General features: G+C 35.5%; 1 protein-coding gene across 23 annotated transcripts in view; it reads left to right on the top strand.

The window, feature by feature from the left end:
- Positions 1-12,573, top strand: part of LOC103567621 (phospholipid-transporting ATPase ABCA3-like) — a 223,642-nt gene that overhangs the window by 81,030 nt on the left and 130,039 nt on the right. The gene's annotated exons all lie outside the window — the stretch shown is intronic.

A 12,573-nucleotide genomic window follows, 5' to 3' on the forward strand; every position in this document is an offset into this window, starting at 1 on the left:
TTGTTGTTATTGAATTCTATTTTATTATAATAACACTAAGACATGTCAGGTTTGTTCCAGTGCAAATATGAAATTCGAACATTTTTCTGAATGTTTATATAAGTTATCGTCTTTGAAAAAAGCAATATTAACTAGGCAATATCCATGTGTTTTTTTAAACCACTCTATTGAGATTTGATTAACATACAAGAAGTCATACATGTTTATGTATACAATTTGATATGTTTGGAAATAAGTATACACCCATGAAACCATTATCAAAATCTATGCCATAAGATATCCATCACTTCCAAAAGTTTCCTCCTCTCCTCTTTATTTACTATTTTCATGTGTGCAATAAGAACACAATAAAAGATGTAGCCTCTCAGCAAATTTTTAAACATACAGTACAGTACTGTTAACCATAGGCACGATTTGTATAGTAGATCTCTAGGACTTATTCATCTTGCATAGCTGAAATTCTGTACACTTTAATTAATACTTCCCATATTCCCCACCCCCCAGCCACTGATAACCACATCCTACTTTCTGCTTATATTAGGCTGACTATTTTAGATTCCTTACATAAGTTCCCTCACAGCCTGTGGGAAAGCCCCACACAGAGGTGACTAAGCTATTGTGGGGGTGTCTTCAGCAAGCCAGCACCCCAGGAGAACAGATAGCAAGGGCAGAGTGAGAATGCCCCCAGGATCACGTAGGTGAAAGAAAGCACCCCTCCCCCTGCCCAGTGCTTCAGCTCAGCCAGTTGACCCTACTGCCCACACAGAAAGAAAAGTAGCAGCTGTGCGTGAGCTACCCACAGATTGCAGTGGGCTCAGAATACACAACTCTTGACCTCCACCCAGTGGTGGCAGGTGGAAGCTGTGACCAGATACTGTCATTATGTGGATGCACAAATCCACGTTGTCAAACAGTGTGAAAAAATATATTAAACCTCCAGACATAAGGAAAGTGACAAGCACCCAGAAATCAATCCTGAAGGCTCAGAAATTTATAATCTAAATGACAGAGAATTCAAAATAGCTATCATTTAAAAACTCAACTAGGTACAAGAAAATACAGATATACAGTTCAATGACATCAGGAACTTCTTCACAAAAGAGATTGAAACTATAAAGAAAAACCAATCAAAATGTTTGAGATGAAAAACACAATGGATGAGATAAAAATCTGGATTCTCTGAATAAGAGGGCTGATAATATGGAGGAGTGAATCAGCAGTCTCAAGGACCGAAATATAGAAATGCTGCAGATGGAGGAAGAGAGAAAACTAAGACTAAAAGTAAATGAAGAAATTCTCCAAGAAATATCTGACTCAATTAGGAAATATAACATGAGGATTATAGGTATTCCAGAGACAAAGAGAAGGAGAATGGAGCAGAAAGCTTGTCCAAAGAAATAATAGCTGAGAACTTCCTAAACCTGGGTAAGAAGCTGAAAATACAGGTGAAAAAAATTTATGGATCTCCTAAATACATCAATGTAAAAAGACGTGACCCAAGGCATATGGTAGTAAAGCTGGCAAAAGTAAATGGCAAAGAAAAAATATTAAAGGGCAGCAAGGCAGAAGAAAATAACTTACAAAAAAACTCCTATCAGGCTTTCAGCAGATTTCTCATCAGAAACCTTGCAGGCTAGGAGAGAGTGGAATGAAACATTCAAAATTCTGAAAGACAAAAGCTTTCAGCCAAGAATACTCTATCCAGCAAAAATATCCTGCAAATATGATGGAGAAATAAAAAATTTCCCAGACAAAAATGCTAAAGTAGTTCATCACCACAAAATGCCCCCCTACAAGTAATGATCAAGAAAGCCCTCATACCTGAAAAAAAAAGGGGGGGTGGTTACAAAGCCTTCAGCAAGGAGATAAATAGGTGGACAAAATCAGAAAATCACATCTCTCTATCAGAACAGGTTAGGAAATACATAATTATAACATTAAACATAAAGGGAAAATACCACCAAAAATAAATATAATCTCATCATTTTAACCACAAACTCACAACACAAAATGGAATAAGTTGTGCCAATAATAACTTAGAAGGGGAAGAGGAAAAGGATGGAATCAGCTTAGATTAAGAAAATAATAGACTATCAGAAAATGGACTATCTCATTTATGAATTTTTTTTATACAACCTTCATGGTAACCACTAAAGAAATAATCAGAACAAAGACGCAAATGACAAATAAAGAGAACTAAGAAAACCATCATTGAAAACTACCAAACTGAATTGGTAGTCCAAAATACATGAGATGAGAAACAAAGGAAATGCAGAAGAACTGGAAAAAGAGCAATAAAATGATAGCATTAAGCCCTCATATATCAATAATCACTCTAAATGTAAATGGATTTAACTCTCCAATCAAAAGACACAGAGTGACTGAATGGATTAAAAAACAAGACCCAACAATATGCTGCCTCCAGGAAACACGACTCAGCTCTAAATGCAAACATAGGCTTAGAGTGAAGGGATGGAAGACAGTACTCCAAGCTAATCGCCAACAGAAGAAAGCAGGTGTTGAAAAACTTCTATCAGTCAAAGTAGCATTTAACATATAACAGGTAATGAGAGACAAAGAGGGGCAGTATATAATGATAAAAGGTACGCTCCACCAAGAAGACATAGCACTTAGAAATATATATGTACCCAACACAGAAGCACCAAAGTACATAAAGCAACTATTAACAGCCCTAAAAGGAGATACTAACAATACAATAATAATAGGGGACCTTAACACCCCACTTACATCAATGGGTAGATTATCCAGAAAGAAACTCAACATGGAAATAGTGAATTTAAACAAAAAACCCGACCAGATAGACTTAATTGATATATAAATAATCCACCCCAAATCAGCAGAATATGCATTCTTCTCAAGTGCACATGGCACATTCTAAAGGGTAGACTAGATGTTGGGAAACAAGGCAAGCCTCAATAAATTTAAGAAGATTGAAAACATACCAAGCATATTTCTGACCATAATGCTATGAAACTAGAAATCAACTACAATAAAAAATCTTGGAAAGTGAAAAAGATGTGGAAACTAAACAACATGCTACTGAACAACCAATGGATCATTGATGAATTAAAGGAAGAATCAAAAAACATCTGGAGATGAATGAAAATGAAAATACACCATACTAACTCATACGGGATGCAGCAAAAGCAGTCATAAGAGGGAAATACGTAGCAGTACAGGCCCACTTTAACAAATAAGAGAAGTCTCAAATAAGCAATCTTAAACTACACTTAACAGAATTAGAAAAATAAGAAAGCCCAAGGTCAGCAGAAGGAGGGAAATAATAAAAATTAGAGGAGAAATAATTGAAACCAAGAAACTTTAGAAAGGATCAGTGAAACAAAGAGCTCATCCTTTCAGAAGATAAACAAAATTAACAAACCCTTAGCCAGACTCACTAAGAAAAAAAGAGGGAAAGCTTAAACAAATAATATTAGAAACAAAAGAGGAGAAGTTACAATGGATTCCACAGAAATACAGAGTGTTATAAGAGAACACTATGAAAAACTGTATGCCAACAAATTGGACAATCTACAAGATATGGATAAATTCTTAGACTCATCCAACCTCCCAAAACTGAATCAAGAGGAAATGGAGAATCTAAATAGACCAATCACAGGTAAAGAGATTGAAACAGTAATCAAAAACCACCCAGGTCCAGGACCAGATGGCTTCTCTGGAGAATTCTACCAAATATTCAAAGAAGATTTACTACCTATTCTCCTCAAACTATTCCAAAAGAGATGAGAAACATGAAACACTTTGTAATACATTCTGTGAGACCAACATTACTCTGATACCAAACCCAGACAAGGACAACATGAAGAAGGAAAATTATAGGCCAATATCACTGATGAACATAGATCAAAAAGCCTCAACGAAATATTGGCAAGCCGAATACAGCAATACATTAAAAAGATCATACACCATAATCAAGTGGGATTTATACCAGAGATGGTTTAATATCTTCAAATCAATCAATGTGATACACCACATTAACAAAATGAGGAATAAAAATGACATGATCATCTCAGTAGACACAGGGAAAGCATTTGAGAAGACCCAACATCCAATTATGGTAAAAACTCTCAATAAAATGGGAATAGAAGGAAAGTACCTCAACATAATAAAGACTATATGTGATAAACCCACAGCCGACATCATACTCAATGGGGAAAAACTGAAAGCCATCCCTCTGAGAGTAAGAACAAGACAATGGTGCCCACTTTCACCACTCTTATTCAACATAGTACTTAAGGTTTTGGCCAGAGCAATTAGGCAACAAAAATAAATACAAGGAATCCAAATAGGCAATGAAGAAGAGCAACTCTCACTCTTTGCAGACAACATGATTCTATATATAGAAAACCCTAAAGAATCCATCAGAAGCTATTATAATCAACAACAATGGCAAAGTTGCAGGGTACAAAGTCAACTTACAGAAATCAGCTGCATTTCTATACTCTAATAATGAGCTAACAGAAAGAGAATTCAAGAATGCAATCCCATGTACAATCACAACAAAAGGAATAAAATATATCAGAATAAATTTAACCAAGGTGGTGAAATACCTATACAATGAAGATAATATTGAAAGAAATGGATGATGACAAAGAAATGGAAAGATATTCCATGCACATGGGTTGGAAGAATAAACAAAGTTAAAATGTCCATACTACCTGTGGCAATCTGCAGATTCAATGCAATCCCAATCACATTCTTCTTGGAAATACAACAAAGAATCCTAAAATTCATATGGGGAAACAAAAGACCCCGAATAGCTAAACCAATCCTGAGAAAAAAGGAACACAGCTGGAGGCAGCACAATCCCTGACTTCAAAATACACTACAAAGCAATAGTAATGAAAACAGCCTGGTACTAGTACAAAAACAGACACACATATCAGTGGAACAGAATTAAAAGCAGAGAATTAAAACCACACATCTACAGATGTGATGGAGAAAGGAAAATCACTTCAACAAATAGTGCTGGGGAAACTGGACAGCCACATGAAAAAGAATGAAAGTAGACCATTATCTTACACCATACACAAAAATTAACTCAAAATGTATCGAAGACATAAAGGTAAGATGTGAAACCATAAAACTCCTAGGGGAAAATACAGGCAGTAAACTCTTTGACATTGGTCTTTAGAAGGATCTTTTCAAATACCATGTCTACTCGGACAATGGAAACAGCAGAAAAAATAAACAGGTGGGACTTCATTAGTGTAAAGAGCTTCTGCAAGGCAAAGGAAACCAGGATCAAAATGAAAAGACAACCCACCAACTGGGAGAAAATATTTGTAAATCATGTATCCAACAAGGGGTTAATCTCCTTAATATATAAAGAACCCACACAACTGAACACAGAAAAAGGAACTACCCTCATCAAAACATGGGCAGAGGATATGAACAGACATTTTTCCAAAGAGGATATTCAGATTGCCAATAGGCACAGTAAAAGATCTTCAAGATCAGTAATCATCAGGGAAATGCTAATCAAAAATACACTAAGATATCACCTTACACCCATTTGAATGGCTATAATCACCAAGACAAAAAATAACAAATGTTGCAGAGATTGTAGAGAAAAGGGAACCCTCATACACTGCTGGTGGGAATGGTAACTAGTACAACCACTATGGAAAACAGTATGGATATTTCTCAAAAAATTAAAAATAGAAATACAATATGACCCAGTTATTCCACTACTGAATGTTTATCCAAAGAACTTGAAATCAACAATTACAAGAGACTTATACACCCCTTTGTTCATTGCAGCATTATTCACAATAGCCAAGATGTGGAAGGAACCCAAGCGCCCACTGAGTGATGATTGGATAAAGAAGATGTTGTATGTATATATACAATGGAATACTACTTAGCCATAAAAAAACCAAACTTGTCCCATTTGCAACAATGTGGATGGACCTTGAGGGTATTATGTTAAGCGAAATAAGCCAAAGACAAACACTGTACAATTTTACTCATGTGTGGAAGATAACAAACACATGGACAAAGAGAACAGTTTAGTGGTTACCAGGGGAAAGGGGTTTGGGGGTGGGGGGTGGGCACAAGGGGTGAAGGGGTGAATGTATATGGTGACTGACAAATAATAATATACAACTGAAATTGCACAATGTTATAAACTATTATGACCTCGATAAAAAGAAAGTGTTTATCGCTATAAACTACTTTGCTGCATCCAATAAGTTTTGGTATGTTGTGCTATATTTTCATTTGTCTTGAGATATTTTCAAATATCCCTTTTGATTTCTTCTTTGACCCATGTTTATTCAATGGTGTGTTGTTTAATTTCCATTTATTTGTGAGTTTGCCCATTTTACTTTTGTTACTGATCACTAGTGCCATTCCATTATGATTGGAAAAAAATACTTAGAATTATTTCAGTCTTCTTAAATTTGTTAAGACTTGGTTTTTGTCCTAACGTGATCTAGCCTAGAGAATATTCCTTATACACTTGAGAAGAATGTATGTTCTCCTGCTTGGGTGAAATGTTCTGGGTATGTCTATTTGGTCTATTTCATCTATAGTGCTATTCAAGTCTGCTGTTTCCTTATTGATTTTCTCTCTGGATGTTTGTTATTTAAGGTGGGATATGAAGTGTCCTATTATTAGGACTATTTCTTTCCTTCAGTTCTGTCAGTGTATACATTATATTTCTAGATGTTCTGATCTTGGTTGCATATAAATTTATAATTGTTATATCTTCTTTATGGATTGACCCTTTTATCTTATAAAATGACCTCCTTTCTCTTGTGATGGTGTTTGACTTAAAGTCTGTTTGTCTGCTTATAAGTATAACCACCCATACTTTCCTGGTTAAAATTATCATGGAGTATCTTTTTCCGTGCCTTCACTTTCAGCCTATCTGTGTTCTCAAATCTAAAGTGAGTCTCTTGTAGACAGCATATAGTTGGACTTTGTTTATCCATTCAGCCATTCTGTATCTTTTGATTGATGAGTTTAATCTATTTATGTTTAAACTAATCCTTGATAGGTAGGGACTATTGCCATTTTGTTAATTGTTCTTTATCTGTTTTCTAGTTCTTTTGTTCCCTTCTTGCTGTCTCCCTTTGAGACTTGATGATTTTTTGTAGTGATATACTTTGATTCTTTTTTTTAATCTTATATAGGTTTTTTCTTTGTGGTTAACATGAGACTTGCATAAAACTTCTTAGAACAGAATTTAATCTGATAACTCAACTTCAACTGCATTAAGAAACTCAACACTTTTGCTCCCCCACACACACATTAAATTATCTATGTAAGAATTTACTTCTTTTTATATTATGCATCCATTAACCATTTTTTGTGGTTGTAGTTATTCTTAAAATTTTTTTCTTTTGACTTTTCTACTAGGGTTAAACACAATTTATATTCCACCCTTACAGTATTACATTATTCTGTATTTCCCTGTTTTTACCTTTACCTTTGAGATATATACTTTCATGTGCTTTCGTGTTACTCTTTAGCTTCCTTGAGCAACTCCCTTTAGTGCTTCTTATAAGGCAGGTCTAATGGTGATGAACTCTCTCCGTTTTTGTTTGTGTGAGAAAGTATCTCTCCTTTATTTTTAAAGTACATTTTTGTTCAGGAATAGTATGCTTGGATGGCCATTTTTTTCATTCAGTACTTGGAATGTATCATCCCATGCTTTCCTGGCCTGCAAGGTCTCTACTGAAAAATCCTCTTTAGTCTTATAGAAGTTCCTTTGTAAATGACAACTCGCTTTTTTCTTGCTGCTTTCAAAATTCTGTCTTTGAAATTGACAGTTTAATTTTAATATGTCTTAATGTAGATCTCCTTGAGTTTAACTTATTTGGACTCCTTTGGGCTTCATAAATCTGCCCCTTTCTCTCTTTTCCTTCTGGGACTCCTATAATGCATATACTGATTTCTTAATTATCCCATATATACTGTAGGCTTTCTTCACTATTTTCCATTCTTTTTTTCTTTTTATCCTTCAGCCTGGATAACTTTTAATTACCTATATTCAAGTTCACTGATTCTTCTTCTTGCTCAAGTCTGATTTTGATGCCCTCTATTGAATTTTCCATCCAATCATTGGATTCTTCAGCTCCACAATTTCATTTGGTTCTTTTTTATAGTTTTTGTCTCTGTCAAACTTCACACTTTTTTCATTTGTTGTTTTCCTGATTTCCTTTAGTTGTCTATTTGTGTTCTTTACAGCTCCCTGGGCTTCTTTCTTTATTTATTTTGAGGAAGATTAGCCCTGAGCTAACATCTACTGCCAATCCTCCTGTTTTTTTTGCTGAGGACGACTGGTCCTGAGCTAACATCTGTGCCCATCTTCCTCTACATTATATGTGGGACACCTGCCACAGCATGGCTTGATAAGCAGTGCATAGGTCCACACCTGGGATCAGAACCAGCAAACCCCGAGCCACCAAAGTGGAATGTGTGAACTTAACCACTGCGCCACCAGGCTGGCCCCTCCCTAGGCTTCTTTAAGATGGTTATTTTGAATTCTTCTTCAAACAGTTTATAGGTCTCTATTTCCTTAGGTTTGGTTACTGGAGTTTTATTTATTTATTTTTCTTCTTATTATTATTATTATTTTATAATTTCAAGCAATTAATTTTGTTAATTTCACTACCAATTTGGAGTGAAGTCTTACTTTGTACCTTTGGTGGTGTCATGTTTCCCTGATTCTTCATGATCCTTGTAGCTTTATATTCTTCTCTGCACATTTGAAGAGGCAGTCACCTCTTCTGTTCCTTATGGATGTCTTCAGTAAGAAAAGCCCTTTCTCAGTGCCCGCCCAGAAATCTTGGGCAGACCAGTTCGTGGGGACAATGAGCAGGCCAGATGGCAGGGTCCCTAGATGAGCTGGCTAGCAGAGTCCACGTGTGGGCAGACACCTGGGTCCACAGGCAGACAGTCCTGGTGTCAGAATCTGCAGATGGTTAGGGATGGTTCCAGGGTTATGGGAAGGCCTGGTGTGAAGGTCTTCAGGTGAGCCTGGTCCACTTCTCTTTTAGTTCAAGTTTTCCTGGTATATTTTTTCCATCTTTTTGTTATTAACCTATTTGTGTCTTTATATTTGAAGAACATTTTTTGTATACATATATATACACATATAGTTAGTTCATGCTGTTTATCCATTCTGATGATCTCTGCCTTTTAATTGTGGTGTTTGTGTCATTTACATTTAATGTGATTATTGATGTTAGTGGTATGGTTTATATTTATCATCCCACTATTTGATTTCTTTTTCTACTATATATTCTTTTTCTCCTTCTCCTCTTTTTCTGCCTTTTCTTGGAGTATTTTTCTGAGATTCCATTTTATCTCCCTTTTTTTGTATTAACTTTAATTTTTTTGTTTTGCTATTTTACTGGTTTCTCTTTCATATATTATACAACTTTAACTTATTGCAGTCTGCTTTCAAATGGTATTATACTATTTTGTGTATAATATAAGAACCTTACATTAGTTATACTTTTATCTTTGCACTCAGAACCTCCATGCTATTATTGTTATGCATTTTACTTATACGTAAGTTATAAAGCCTATAATATATTTTTATCTTTGTGCTTAATTTTTCAGTTATATATTAAGGAAATTGAAAATAATGTGATGCATAGTTACCAATGTAGGTAATATTTTCAGTGCTCTCCTGTCCTTTCTTTATATCTAGATTTCCATCTGGTATCACTTTCCTTCTGCCTGATAGACTAGCTTTGATGTTTATTTAGTGCAGGTCTGCTAGTGATTAATTCTTTCACATTTTCTATGTCTAAAATGCTCTTTATTTTATCTTTATTTTTGAAAGATATTGTCACTGGATATAGAATGTTAGGTTAAAGGTGTTTCTCCACTGTCTTTTCACAGGCATTGTTTCCAATGAAATATCTGTTTTCACTTTTGTCATTTTTTCCTGCATGTACAGTTCTTTTTTTTTTTGGCACCTTTCAAGGCATTTCTTTAGCAATGGTTTTATGCAGATTAATGATGATATACCTTGGGGGTAGTTTCCTTCTTGATCTTCAGGTCTGTTGAGCTTCTTGAGTGGGTAGGTTTATCATTGTCATCAAATTTGGAAAGTTTTTGGCCATTATTTGTTCAGTGATTTTTATGTCCCAAACTGCTTGGGGCCTTCAACTATACCTATATTATGCCACTAGAAGTTGTATCACAGATTGATATTGCTTTGTTCTTTTAGATGCTCATTTTTGCAATTTGTTTTCTATTGTTTCTATTGCTATGTCTTCAAGTTAACTATTTTTTTTACAATGTCTACTCTGCTGTAAATCTCATCAAGTGTATTTTCATGTTATAAATTGTAGTTTTTATCTCTAGAAGTTCTATTTGTTTTTACATTTTTTTGTATCTTTCTCAACGTATGGTATATACTATAATCATTTTAATGTGTTTGATCAATTTCAAGATGTATGTAAGTTCTAGGTTGATTTCAATTGATCAATTGCTTTCCTCATTATAGGTCATATTTTCCTACTTCTTTACATTTTTGGATTCTACCTGATTCTATATTCCATGAAATACTTTTGATTTTTTATCTGGAAGAATTAAGTGAGTTTGAAGTAGTTCAACCTTTTCATTTATGCATTACTTAGTCTACAGTTAATTATTCCCTACTATTGAGGCAAAACCTTTTCTTCTTTGTAATCTACCCGATGCCCTATGAATCTTGAAATTTTCTAGTCTGCCTGTTGGAAACAAGCACCTTTCCTGGATCTAGGTGAGTGCCAAGGACTGTTGCCTCTAATCCTTAAATGATTCTTTCTCCATCCTCAGGTAGGTTCCTCACATGCTTATGTTGATCAGTTCTTCTTTGAATACTCTAGGGGACCCACTTTAGATCTTCATATTTCTCTCTGCATGCATCTGTATCCTCTCCAGTATTCTATCCCTTCACCTCAATGGACTCAGCTCCCTATCTTCAACTCAGGTAGATTGCTGGACTCCGCCTGAGTTACTTGTCTCTGTGCCATGGCTGGAAACTCTATCTAGCTAGGCTTGGACAATCATGTTTTCCAAGTTGTTTTCCAGCTCTCAGGAATCACTGTCCTTTGTTTCCTGATGTCCATTATAAACATTTGTTTCACATGTAATATGTCACAACTCCAATTTTCCAGGCCCTTTGTTTTATTCATAAAGTTGATCTTAATCCATAATTACTTCTACATACCTTTACTTTTTTTCTTATCTTCCTTTACAAAGGCTTCATTAAAGCAGGGGCTTTGTGTGACTTATTCCTAAATATAATCCTAGCAAATAGCACAATGCCTGATACATAATTGGCATTCAGTAAACAGTTGTTGAATGAAGAATGATAACCTCTGGCCTAAATTAATTAATTGGACTTGGTGACTTATGGCAGTAGTTAATATGGATGGAGAAGTGTAGGATTATATGCAGGTTTCTGGTTTGTACATCTAGCTGAATTTTGGGGCCATTCACTGACCTAGACTATAGTTGAGTATATTTTCAGGGGATGACAATAAGCAGAGTTTTAAACATTGAATTTGAGATATTTTGAGTATTTAAACTCATGTTTCTTGTAGGCATTTGGAGAGGCAGAACTATAGCTTTGGGGAGAGATAGTGACTGAGACAAATTATAGTATTATCAGCATCTGTAAGGTAATTTAATTCATGGAAAAAAGTTAGATTCCCTATGGCAGTCATTCTCAGCTGGGGTTGATTGTGTCCCCCCATTGGACATCTAACAATATCTGGAGATATTTTGATTGTCACAACCAAGGGAGTGAGAGGTAAAGAGAGGAGTGCTACTGGCATCTAGAGGGTAGAGGCCAGGAAAGCTGCTAAACATCCTGCAAGGCACAGAAGAGCCCTCCAGAACAAAGAATTCTTTAACCCAAAGTGTCGGTAGTGCTACTGTTGAGAAGCCCAGGCCTAGGGAGAGTTTGTAGACATATTATTCTGGATTGTCTCTTGTCGACTTGGCAACACTACCACCTCTTTCTAAGGTTCTCCTACACTGCAGAAGAGAATCCATGAACTGAATTCCCCCAAATTCCCTTCCCTGTTTGCTTTCTAGTTAGGATTTCCAATGAGAGGTACTTATAAACAGACACATAGGCAGATTTTAGATTCACCTAAGTGAGTTCTTGGGAACCACAAGCGTTCTAATTTCAGGTTGAAATAGTGAAAGTTTCCAAGATACCCATCAGAAGGGTTGTCAAACATGTTCTATGAAGGACCAGATATTTTAGGCTCCATGGGCCACATAGAGTATCTATTGCAAATTCTTGTTTTGTTTTGTTTTTAACAAGGCTTCAGAAGTGTAAAAACCATTCTTAGTTCATTGACCATACAAAAACAGATAATGCACCATGTTTGAGTTTGCCAACTTCTGCTTAGAATATCAACAATTTCCAGGCATGCTTTTATGAATCACCAACCTTCTAGGTGAAATCATAGCATCAACTTTTCTGATCATTGGTGGCAGAGTCCCTGGCTCTTGCTACACTTGAGTGAGCCCATAATTACTGTATTACACTCTCCATACATAGAATGT

Source organism: Equus przewalskii, chromosome 12 (assembly GCF_037783145.1).
Source record: "Equus przewalskii isolate Varuska chromosome 12, EquPr2, whole genome shotgun sequence".
NCBI classification, from domain to species: Eukaryota; Metazoa; Chordata; class Mammalia; order Perissodactyla; family Equidae; genus Equus; species Equus przewalskii.